This window comes from Nannobrachium achirus, assembly GCF_963921795.1.
Source record: "Nannobrachium achirus genome assembly, chromosome: 21".
NCBI lineage: Eukaryota > Metazoa > Chordata > Actinopteri > Myctophiformes > Myctophidae > Nannobrachium > Nannobrachium achirus.
In genome coordinates this window covers 43,108,058-43,121,396 of record NC_137828.1, presented here as the reverse complement: position 1 = coordinate 43,121,396, position 13,339 = coordinate 43,108,058, and the positions used below count along the sequence as shown (strand labels likewise).

At 42.1% G+C, this 13,339-nt stretch overlaps 1 protein-coding gene across 1 annotated transcript in view; it reads right to left on the bottom strand.

Annotated features, from left to right (window-relative positions):
- The window catches only part of gpr158a (G protein-coupled receptor 158a), a gene marked incomplete at both ends in the record, with an annotated part of 134,254 nt that overhangs the window by 73,572 nt on the left and 47,343 nt on the right, over nucleotides 1–13,339 (bottom strand). The gene's annotated exons all lie outside the window — the stretch shown is intronic.

Genomic DNA, 13,339 nt, shown 5'->3' with positions numbered 1-13,339 from the left:
TTTGTTATGCTTTCCATAACCGTTAACCTAAACTCGTTACATCAGCAAGTTGCCAGCTGTCCAGTGTTTTGTGCCATATAGTACAAAAGTAGGCTATGTCCATTGCACAGTAGGCCTATGTGCTATAGGTAGGCTACTATAGGACCATGACTGCTTCATGCATTTTGATGTTTGAGAGGATAATGTCTGTGCCAGACCTTTTTAGTGCACACTGCACAGGCTTTAGAAAATAGGAGGTATGCATTACAATGTGTTCTGACGGAAGCCTCTTTGTGAGAAGACTAAGAGTAGTGGGGCAGGATGACATGGTTCTGAAGTGTTTCTATTTTTGTATGAATGGAAGGTTTTTGGTTTGTATTTGAGTACCTGATAATGGCACAGGCTCTTACGTTTTTGATGAACCATTATTTGGGAATTAGTGCATCATGACATTGAGTGATTGGGTGAAATACATTACGGTGTAAAAACGAATGGATGAGATGGAGAATTCTTTCTTTGGTGTGATGGACCAAAACTCAGAATACAAAAGGAGGGAGATGGCATGGACGAACTGCAAACAAAACTCATGTTGTGCTCCCTGTTGATGTGTCACTGAAAATGTAGCAGTGCAAATCTTCTCAAGCTACCCTACCCTGCCAAAGTGAAAAAAGTAGCTGAACCAATAAACCAATTACTTGAAAGCAATTCTGACAGTAGTTGATCTAGCTGAATCTTTCTTTGCACTTAAAGCTAGATACTTGTTCTTTTACTTTAGATTCTTAATACTTAAAGGGGAGTACCACTCATTTTCAACATTGGACTATGTCATTAATATACCTTAGAGTTGTTGTGTGGAAATACGAAAAAAGTCCCTCCCTTCTGTGTTGCCTAGAACTGGAAGATTGATTGTGGGGTCATGTGATTAGACAGTGACATCATGAAGGTGTACTCTGCAAGCCAAAGAGTATACCTGTGGGCGGGTCAAATCCATCCACCAGTCACATCATCAATGGGGAATCCAAGCTAATAGAAACTGCAGGCTTTGTATTCCTGAAAAGTTGCAATGTTAAAGTGGAAGCCATTGTTCTTGTGATAATATATATATATATATATATATATATATATATATATATATATATATATATATATATATATATATATAGAGAGAGAGAGAGAGAGAGAGAGAGAGAGAGAGAGAGAGAGAAATATTGTTTTTAAAAAATCTGTCAAACGATGACTGGTGGATGGATTTACCTGCCCACAGCTCTCCAATGAGACCCAGAACATTAGTGAGGACGTATTATATGAAGACACGTTGAAAAGTGGTGAAATCCTCCTTTAAGTATCAAGAGTTAAAGGGGAGTGCCTAACTGGAATGTTAGCATACAGAGCCAAAGGTCAAGTGTACAAAGTATTGAGGGTTTAAGTGGTTAAATATCTGAAAAACATACATTTACACAACACTGATGAAAGTGCTGTCAAACAAGTCAATGAAACTACATGTACATGAAATTTATGAAAAAGTGTAATCTTCAACAAATGTATACAAAATGTTGTGCTTCATCCCTCTCTCATCCCTCTCTCAGTTAAGGGGCTCCATGGCCTGAAAAACAATTTAAACGTTTGATCATTTTGTCTTCCAGCTGAGATGATTAGTTTTGAATCCCAAATTCATAAAACAAAATCCGAAAAGGACCCAGAATATCTTTAGTACTTCTTCAGCTGACACTTGACAGGCTGTGGAGTGTTTGTGGCCTGATCTGCTGCCTCCACGATAGCAGCTGAACAAATGCAACGAGTCATCTTCTCCACCAACGTCACAATATGTCTGGTGGAGCAGCTATTTCTGTCCATTTTCAAGGTCCTGACACCCGTACGTCTGAGTGCAGGTCTTCAGACAACAAAGACAGGGTTTGATAACAGTGTGACTCCCATGCATGTGGATTGTAGACTTCATGTGGCCGTCTGTGACGTCAGTCATCTTGTGCAGCTGTTCTCAAACAATGGGTCACGAACCAAAGTGGACCCCAATGCAAAAAAGCCATTTCTTTCTTGGGTTTAAATCCTATTAGTAGACCTTGTATCTGAACTGTACTGTCCTGTACCGTACTTTTCCTATAGGAACGACAATTAAGTATTCAATCAATCAATCAATCAATCAATCAATCAGTTTACAGTTTACAGTTTAGGCATTTAGCAGACGCTTTTAATCCAAAGCGACTTACAATAAGCAGATAACAGGGTTCTGTCAGCATCCCTGTGTTGGCTGATCTAAGTGACCGGGTGGGGGTCAGCAAGGTGCTGTTGGTGTCGTGCACTGATAACAAAATAATTATATTTTGTATCTAGAAACGGTAAAAAAGTGAGGTCATCGCGTGACTTGCAACCAACTCGAAGAGGACAGCCACTTAATACACTACACACACACACACACACACACACACACACACACACACACACACACACACACACACACACACACACAGTGACAGCTCTGCCAAAACACACAAGTCCATGCACATGGCTCACTATATGGGTTCGCCAAAAATCGCTATAATAATAATATGGGCTATAGTGGTATTAAACATTTTCAGAACCTCTGACCTAGTGGTTCTCAACCTTGTCAGATGAAAACCCCCCAACATAATTAGAACTGGGGACCCCCCAAGATAATCATATTAGAACTGGGGACTCCCCAAATAATCAATAATTTGAACTGGGAACTGGGGACCCCCCAAAAATAATCATATTTGAACTGGGGACCCCCCCAAGAACTGGGGCCCCCAAAATAATCATCAATCACAGACCATTTGTGCACTCTCGGTTACAGACCTATATAGGTCCTTTAAGGCTGTAGCTCTGTTTATCTTGTAATATTATTGACCAATCACTTGTATAACCGTGGCAGAAATAGAATAGAATTTTGTCAAAAATGTCCACCACTCTTCTTAACCCCTAATTGCTCCCCGAGCAAAGTAGAATCCAATGGCCGCTCACTGCTCCATATTGTTATAGGATGTATAAATGCAGAGGACGAATTTCACCTATGTGCACAGTATATATATACATATACTGTGTGTGTGTGTGTGTGTGTGTGTGTGTGTGTGTGTGTGTGTGTGTGTGTGTGTGTGTGTGTGTGTATATATATATATATATATATATATATATATTAGAGGTGGGCAACGATTAATTTTTTTTAATCGCGATTAATCGCACTCAATCCTGGAGTTAATCGCGATTAATCATGATTAAAATGGCTCATTTTAAGTCTGCCGAAGGCCTTCAAAATTAGTGGCCAATGATCAGTGGCGTCCCTGAAAATTGCGGGCCCCCCTACAAGGATGGGGGTGGGACCCTTTTGCAAATGATGATGGAGTTCTATCCGTCTGCCATTCAATGTTATATGAGATACATAAAGGTTTCCTGTGTAAATAAGGCGAAAAGCTTACTAGGATCTCCTTTTATTTGATCTTGTACCAGTGAACTGTACTGTCAGTCAATCAATCAATCAATCAATCAATCTCTCTGGAAGAAGTTGCACATGAACTCTGCAGCCGCACTGAGGCGCTCCAAAAAGACTACTCTGACAAGCTAAATGCTGTGTGCAGTAAATGTATTTGTCTGCAAACAGCCCAATGAGCCCATAATATTAACAGCTACATGTTTATTTTATTTGTAGGCTATTTATTTATTTTCAAAAAAATAAAAAAATAAGAAAGAAAACCGTAAGATTTTTTTGACAGTGTACTCAGTCTCGTTTTTGCGGTGATCAGAACAAGAAGGCACAATGTTTTTACAGTGTAGGCTACTTTGTGCTTCCTTGTGGTCGGAGCTGCTGCTGCACTTCTATCAACGGATTTCCACACTTTTCTTGCACAAGTGATTTATAGGGGAGTATTTAACAACACGGAGCACTTTTGCTTGCTTGTTTTGTGACGGCAATGATCACGACAGTCAGAACGTGGTAGGAGGCGGCTTGAAAACCCTTTTTAGGGCACTCTAGCTCAGAGACAGAACGGTCAGACATGTCTGTCCATGCATGCAGTGAGCTTGAGTAATAACAACTGAATATAGGAAAGCTGACGTCTCATTATCAAAACTAGCACAGCACACAGGTGCAGCCAATGACAGTATGACATTAACAGGCAGGCACATTGTTCTGAAATATACAGCCAGAATTTAGAACGCCTCTGCCAAGACAACATGTTGGCTGCATCTAACAAAACAAGGCAGCGTGTCCTGTGTGTGATGATGTCATTGCGCATGCAGCTCCCAGACCCAACTTTGATCCGCGATTAACGATATTATTTTTTACCACCGATAAGAGTCTCGCGTTAACGCAGCCCAGGTTTAATATATATATATATAATGTGACAAAAAACACCCCAAGGGGCGGGGACTATTCTATTCTATTCTATTCTATTCTATTCTATTCTATTCTATTCTATTCCGAATACACTTGAAATGATCGCAACAATTGACCCCATAAAACAGAGCATAGCAGGACAGAGCTGTGGGAACTATAGACCGAGAAAACAATACAAGCAAACAACCAGTGAACACGACTATAACAACCAAACCAAACAGGGAACAACAACACAAGAAGTCCTACAGTGAGTGTCCAAAAACATATGAACACAGTCAAAGTGCATGGGCAGAGGAGGGCACAGCGACAGTAACCCTGATAGAGGCCAGCCGTCTAATGGGTCTGTGTATGTGTGGGTGCTCCATCTGCTGTTTGTCTGTCAGGTTACAGTGTTGTAAATTTGCATCATGTATGTCATGTCATCTCTGATAAACCATGTATGTGTCAGCACCCGTTCCTACCGTCTGCCACTTTTAATTTACCACCACATATTGAGACAGATGGATTTGAGCGTTCACACTAGTGTTGTGCTGTGTGTGTGTGTGTGTGTGTGTGTGTGTGTGTGTGTGTGTGTGTGTGTGTGTGTGTGTGTGTGTGTGTGTGTGTCTGTGTGTCTGTGTGTGTGTGCGTGTGTGCGTGCGTGCGTGCGTGCGTGCGTGCGTGCGTGCGTGCGTGCGTGTGCGAGAGAGAGAGAGAGAGAGAGAGAGAGAGCTTGGGATTGTGATTTGCAGGCTGAAGAGCACATACCGGTATAGTGTATGCTAAGAGTGCAAGCGCCAGTGATGGAAAAAGTACAACATTCTTACTTAATTATGTAAGCAGTAGTACAAGTACAATTCTAGCATTCAAAATGCACTTGAGTAAAAGTACAGAAGTATTGGTATCAAAATATACTAGTACCAAAAGTAAAAGTAGTCATTAATGCAGAATGTGTAATGTTTTAAATGTATGAAAATCCTTTGACAATAGCAGATCACAACACATTACATCGTGGCACGTTGTGAGCTTGTAGATCAGCTTAACCTCGTGTCACCAGTCTTTCCACCTCGGAGGAAAGCCTGGTATTGGTTTTAAACGGGCTGTGCGATCCGGTCTAGGCGTGGCCTAAACTGGCAACAGGCAGAAGAAGCAGCATCGCTTTGTTTTGGTCCCCCCTGTTTGTTTCCCCAATCCCTATTTAAATGCTCAAGAAGTGTAGTCTTTCCAGTTGCTGCGAGTTGGACCAAAAGATGGATAAAACAAACACACTTTTAAAACTAGAAGCAGTGCTCTTCCGAGCACAGGTCTCCACCAGGCCAGGCGTCCTGGTGGTGCTATAATAGGTCAATGTAAAAAGGGTGGCTTGTGTTTTTCGCCAATCTTAGACCTTTTCATGGCAGTCGGACGCTGCATGATTTGAGGCATTGCGTTCCAAAAATGTGTTTTGCTAAAGTCTACCTGCTGGTGGCACTATAACAGGCCAATGTGAAAAGGGTAGCATTTGTTCCTTGACGTAGTGGGAATATGTGTGGCAAATTTTACGGTAATCGCAAGCTGCGTTGATGATTTGAGGCATTTTGATCAAAAATTGAGCAATCCTGCAAACTTTGGAAGCCAATATTAGCCAATTAGGATGGAATATGAAATATCAGACGGATCGGACTTAATCACATGGCTATAGAGATACTGTGTACTGATTTGCATGATTGTTGGAGAAAATCTGATGGAGTAAAAGCAAATAATGTGTTTTACATAAGTTGTCCTCCTGGTGGGGCTATAAAAGGCAAATGGGAAAAATGGAGGGCAAAAGTTTATCCTTAGCCTCTAGGGAGTGCGCATACAAAGTTTTACACTTATCGGTGGAGTTAAGGTAAAAACACAAATTGCCCTGTTATAGGACCACCATGAGCCTGATTTGAGAAATTTGAAGTGGCATTTCTTCCTCGGCCTAGTGGGAACATGCGCACCCAATAGACCTTATTCACACCGCGGCCATCTTTGATTACATGGCCACGTTGGGTGGCAAGCAGCCAATCAGAAGCTTCTGCGGGTGGGCCTTGCCTTATTTGAGGCATTTTGTTCAAAACGGAGCAATCCTGCAAACTTTGGAAGCCAATTGTAGCCAATCAGGATGGAATATGGAAAATCAGACAGATCCATGTTGATCACATGACTGTAGAGATAATGTCTACCGATTTGTAGGATTTGTGGACAAAATCTCTAAGAGTAGTGTACTGAAATGTGTTTTGCAAACATCGGCCTCATGGTGGCGCAAGAACAGGGCCATTTGAAAAATGTGGGGCAGAGGTTCTGAATTGGCATCCAGGGAGTGTGTGTGCTCATTTTGGCAGCGACCGGGCCAACGGCGCCAGATTAGCTGGTAACAAACTTGATGGACGTGTGACGGAGAGAGTCGCAGCCCCAGCCTGAAGCCAGAGGATGGAGGCGGAGGCGAAAACATACTCTCCCCCATGCCTTCAGCTGGTGGAGACAAAGATAAGCAAAACTGCGCTGCATCAAGGGTTTTATTGGGTAGGCCCTAAAATTATGTCCTTGAGCGGGGAATTGTCTTGGGTTAAAACTGATTCCGGTTTACAGTAGTTCCGATCAAAGTGTAGTCCGTCTGATGACTACAAAATGACATAGGCTGTTTCCGCACCCGACCGGATGAGAAATCCGAAATTGGAAGTGATCCCTATTTTCAAATAGCCAATAGCGCTGAAGTGATAAATATAAGTTTTGTAATAATAATAAAAAATCCTCCAAAGTAGTTAGTAACTTAAGTTTGTCAAATAATTGTAGTGGCGTTAAAGTATACAATATTTGCCTCTTAGATTAGAAGAAAATTTGAAATACTTACTTACAGTAAAGTAGAAGTACCTCAACATTTTACTCAAGTACTTGAGTAAATGTTACTTTCCACTAATGCTGAACAGCATGTATGCGCATACTTAGTACATAGCGTAGCCTATGCTCACAGGTGAACAAGAGTGCAAGCGCTTGTTGAGTGTGCATATCGTCACTGTCGGGCAGAAACCTTGTACCTCCAAGCTTCAAAATAGTATGTTCTTCATACTTCATCATATAAGAGCGTTGCACAAAATAAGTGAAAATAGCACACCTATGGGAATTGGTGCATCATGACATTGAGCGATTTGGTGAAACACATTAGGGTGTAAAAACTAATGGATGAGATGGAGAATTCTGTCTTTGGTGTGATGGACCAAAACTCACAATACAAAAAGAGGGCATGCAAAGCATACAAAGCATTTGCCTGTAGATCGGCTATTTAACTTTAACTCGTTTTCAAAATAATAATAAAAAAGGAATGGTTTTGGACATACAAGGTTTCCACCCGACAACGACGATATAGCCCTGGCAGCCGGAGCGCCTCAGTCCCCTGTGCATGCTGTGGTGATTGATGTAGGGTGGAGGTTGTCTGAGGGCTGTGTTGAACAGGGGAAGCAGCCCAGAGACGGCGCAGGCTGCCTCCCAGCTACCTGCCATCAGTCACATGTGATCTCAGACGGCGCAGGCTGCCAGCAGGCTCTCCTGCCATCAGTCACATATGTGATCTCCGTTGGCAGCGAGCCGCAGTCATTTCAATGGGCCATAAAATTAAACTCTTGGCCCAGATCTGTGCCGAAAGCCTGATTCATAAAGTTGTCACGCGACGGTATCTCTCAAGGTGAGAATAGCAGGCCTATATGAGCTCTTGTGGGTCTGCTCAGCTATTCTCTGCCGTTCTTGTCGCGCGGCGGAGCATACATTGAGCTTAGGCCGGGGATAAAGAGACACAAGAGAGGCTTGTATAGATTTGCTCTCGAAATGAATGAGCACAAATAAATAATGAATGAGCACAAATAAATTACTGAGCTTCTGAGCACATTACAGAATAGTTGATTTAGACCAGTGGTTCTCAAACTTTTTAGGCTGTGACCCCCAAAATAAACATATTTGAACTGGGGACTCCCCCCGGCAAGCACTTGGAATTGTAGATATTACATTTAGCGTTACTCGGTTCCATAGATAAATACTGTGAAAATAGCCGAACTACAAGCTCACAACGCCTCGCACTGCAAGGCGTTGTGAGCTTGTAGATCGTCTATTTTCACAATGTTCGCCTCTTTCTTACTTAATACTTGCCAGTTTGGTCTTAAAAAGGTCTTGAAAGTCCTTAAATTGTCACTTTATAAATGTGCAGATACCCTGTACACTTATACTGTATGTTGGATTATTTACCGTTGAGTGAGGAAAAAAATCATCTGGGGACCCCACAAAATAATATGGGAACCCCACTTGGGCTCCCGACCCCAAGTTTGAGAACCACTGATTTAGACAATGATTTAAAAATGACATCAGTAGGCCAAAATGATGTACAAAATGTAAATTAATCAGGAGATAGGCGACTGTCAGATCGCATGTATACACAAATTGGCCTTAGCAACCTCATGGTGGCGCTAGAATAGGGGAATGTGAGAAATCAGGGGCGGAGGTGGTGGTTTACCAGCCAAGGAGTGTGTGTGCAAAGTTTGGCATGGATAGTGGATACTCTTATCTATGGTGCCGGAGATAAGAGTAGGGCAAAAGTGTGACGTAAGCCAAACAAAAATGAATTTCTTATTCACATGTATTGTCAAAATCAAATTAAATCGCAATTATTTGTATGACAATGAATCGTCAACTTAAATGTCATAATGGTGACAGCCCTAAGCCTGTATCTTCGTATCTGCCCATTCTAAACCGGCACCACTTATTGCCATACTGTAAAAACACATGGAAATATGATGACGTTGAAACAGAACAAATTCTATCGTGGCAGCAGGATGTGATGCATAAAGGAGAGCCTGCTATGCATTCCCATAATGATATCCATGTCAGGCCATCTATTGCTGTCATCTTCATCAATTATGGATGCATGGATGGGTGATTATGAGCCATTCATTGTGCCATCACATGGGGGGAGGGGAGGAGAGAGAGTTACAGAGATTTAACCCCTTAAGACCTGAGGCCCATTCTACGAATTCCCTCCAAATCAGTACTCTTTTGTACCAAGGACCCCCCAAAATGATATGTACCAAGGACCCTCCAAAATGATATGTACCAAGGACCCCCAAAATAATATTTACCAAGGGCCCCCCAAAATGATATGATGATATGTACCAAGGGCCCCCCCAAAATGATATGATGATATGTACCAAGGGCCCCCCAAAATGATATGATGATATGTACCAAGGGCCCCCCCAAAATGATATGTACCAAGGGCCCCCCAAAATGATATGTACCAAGGACCCCCCAAAATGATATGTACCAAGGACCCCCCAAAATGATATGTACTAAGGACCCCCCAAAATGATATGTACCAAGGACCCCCCAAAATGATATGTACCAAGGGCCCCCCCCAAAATGATATGTACCAAGGACCCCCCAAAATGATATGTACCAAGGACCCCCCAAAATGATATGTACCAAGGGCCCCCCCCAAAATGATATGTACCAAGGACCCCCCAAAATGATATGTACCAAGGACCCCCCAAAATGATATGTACCAAGGACCCCCCAAAATGATATGTACCAAGGACCGCCCCCCAAAATGGTGTACCAAGGACCCCCAAAATGATTTGTATTCGGCTGCGGACCTCCCCCATCTGAAAATGTTTTGTGCCCCCCCGCCCCCCCTCCTAAAAAATACAGGTCTTTACTCCTATTTTGTGATATTTCGACTCTTACTTACAAAAGTAAGTAAACAAATGTGAGTAGCCTACTTCTTCCGCCAGTTATATTTGAGAACCACTGTTCTAAATCCTTTTTTTGAAACATGTTGCTAGTGCTACATAATACAGTATATAGCTACAAATAAATAAATAAATACATAAAAACACTGATGTTTTCCCGGTTTTTAAAGAGAGACACTTTCAGAGGGAGGGGGAAAGAGAGCGCAATCATACGTTGGCCCCAGCAGGTGGCCCCACTTCAGCATCACCAGGTTGGTGTTTGCATGCACTCCAGCTGTGGTGGCGGCTGTCAATCAGACACTCTTTGACATGCCAATTGCCATGGTGACACGTGTGTGTGTGTGTGTGTGTGTGTGTGTGTGTGTGTGTGTGTGTGTGTGTGTGTGTGTGTGTGTGTGTGTGTGTGTGCGCGTGCGTGCGTGCGTGCGTGCGTGCGTGCGTGCGTGTGTGTGAGACTTGTCAGGTATGTGACTCTGTCTCGTTTATGATATTGACTTACATTATTGATTAAAACAAATGTACAAAAATAAAATGGTTCTTTTTCAGCGTCAGTTGATGCTCCATAAACATATGATAGTAGGGGGAATTAACCTCAGAAAATGGCCAAATCGTTACGCGGCGGATAAAAGCACCAAATTTGGTACACATGTCCCTTGGGTCATCCTAAAACATCCTAGAAGGGGTGCCCAAAAAAATCTTAAACAGGAAGTGAGTTATGGACAAATTTCAAAATGGCCGCCTAAACTGTTGACTGTTGACTCAAAACAAAAGACATCAAAAGAATCTCCAAAAAGCATAAGATTTGGCACACATGTCCCTTGGGTCATCCTAAAACATCCTAGAAGGGGTGCCCCAAAAAATCATAAACAGGAAGTGAGTTATGGACAAAAGTCAAAATGGACGCTTAAACTGTTGACTGACTCAAAATACACCAAAAGAATCTCCAAAAAGCATACAATTTGGCACACATGTCCCTTGGGTCATCCTAAAACATCCTAGAAGGGGTGCCCAAAGAAATCCTAAACAGGAAGTGAGTTATGGACAAAATTCAAAATGGCCACCTAAACTGTTGACCGTTGACTCAAAAGACACAAAATGAATCTCCAAAAAGCATAATATTTGGCACACATGTCCCTTGGGTCATCCTAAGACATCCTAGAAGAGGTGCCCAAAGAAATCTTAAACAGGAAGTGAATTAATGACAATATTGAAAATGGCCACCTACAGTGTTGGCTATGACTCAAAAACCTATAGAATCTCATAAAGGCATACGCTTTGGCACATGTGTCCCCTGGGTCATCCTAAGACATCCTAGAAGGGGTGCCCAAATAAATCTGAAACAGGAACTTACTGACAAAATTGAAAATGGCCGCCTACAGTATTGGCGATTGACTCAAAAGACAACTAAAGAATCTCATAAAAGCATACAAAAGCATCCTAAGACATTCTAGAATGGGTGCCCAAAATAATCTGAAACAGCTAACAAAATGGAAAATGACCTCCTAAAGCAGTTGACCCAAAAGAACACAAAGTTGGTTCCTTCCTTTCCCTATGTAAAGCGACTTTGGGTACTTAGAAAATAGCTATACATTTGAGCTATCATTATCATCATTATTATAAAGGGACTTCATAAAAGCCTATAAGTTGGTACATATTGAGTACTGCTTATTATCCCAGAAGGGGTTATTTATTATATGGTTAATCCTTTTGAAGTGCTTAGCCAAGAATCAAACAGTGTTACAGTGCTTGAAATATACACCTGTGTTCTGTATGAGAAGACAACGGACATTAGGCAGTTTAAGCAGCCCGTTTCTACAACCGCAACGTGAGGCGGGACAACGGCTGCTATGACGTAATCGCTGTAGCAGTCAAAATCTTTAAGCGAACAGCCATCGGCGACGGGGTCCCACCTCTTTTACTGAACTCTTTGGTTCCCATGGTGATACATACAGGCAGCAGACGTTCCAGCCACTACGTGGGAAGTGAGCTTCTGGCGTTGTAGAGACGGCCGCGACGGGGACAGGTTTATCTATCGAGCGATGATCATTTCCGGTTACCGTTTTCATCTGCCGTAGCCGTCAAAAGCTTAAAGTCGCTATTATGAAACTGGGAGGACCTGTTTGCTCATAATTGTCTCTCAATGGAAACCATTCCTCCCACACAGGCTAGCTGCACTGCTACAACATTCAAATCGAGCAGTAGCCCCTCTGTTCGAGAAAGTGTAGATGCTAGGATGCTGGGTTACCTTGCACAGCATTATGTCAATGTGCTGGTCATTATGAAATGGCACACATGAATAGTTACTAAACACTAATCACAAAAAAACAGTAATGATCTAGAAGAAAAGATAGAGTGAAGATAGACCAAAATAAGCAAGAAGATGTAGTGCAAAATAGAAATGCAGAGAGTAAAATAAGAATATGCTGAAGATAAGATGCAGAGTACAATAAGTATGAATATGCATGCAGAGGGTTAGATAAATAAAGAAGGTTCAAAGACTAAAGTACATTAAGGGTAGGGTTCTATCGGGTTTTGATGGTATGGTAGTGCCATTCTCTGTTTACTCTGTGCGGGCGGCAAACGGGAGCCAGTGGAGGCAGCGGAGAAGGGGGAGATGATGTACACAGAGAAGGGGGATGTACACAGAAGGTAAACTGAAAAATACCCCAGGTTTATGCAGACTGTGCAGCTGTCAACAGTTTAAACAGTCTTTTAGAATTACTTCAGTATGGTCCCTTCCAAAACAAATAAATAACCCCTTCTAGGATATAATAAGGTGAAGGCCTAGATGCCAAATAATATGTTTATATAGTGTCCCTTTATGTTTTCTTTTGTGTCAACTGCTTTAGGTGGCCACTTTGAAATTCGACAAAAACCCTCTTCCTGTTTAAAACATATTTGGGCACCCCTTGTAGGATGCGTTAAGATCACCCAAGGGATATTTGTACCACATTTCATGCCTTTATGATATTCTTTACTCTTTAGGTGTCTTTTACATCATCTGTCAATACTGTAAATTAGGCAATAACTAACATCCTGTTTCAGATTTCTTTGGGCACCCCTTCTAGGATGTCTTAGGATGACCCAAGGGATACATGTGCCAAAGTGTATGCGTCTATGAGATTCTATAGGTTTTTTGGAGATTCTTTTGGTGTCTTTTGAGTTAGCGGTCAACAGTTTAAGCAGCCATTTTGACTTTTGTCCATAACTCACTTCCTGTTTAAATAGTTTTTGGGCACCCCTTCTAGGATGTTTTAGGATGACCCAAGGGACGTGTGCC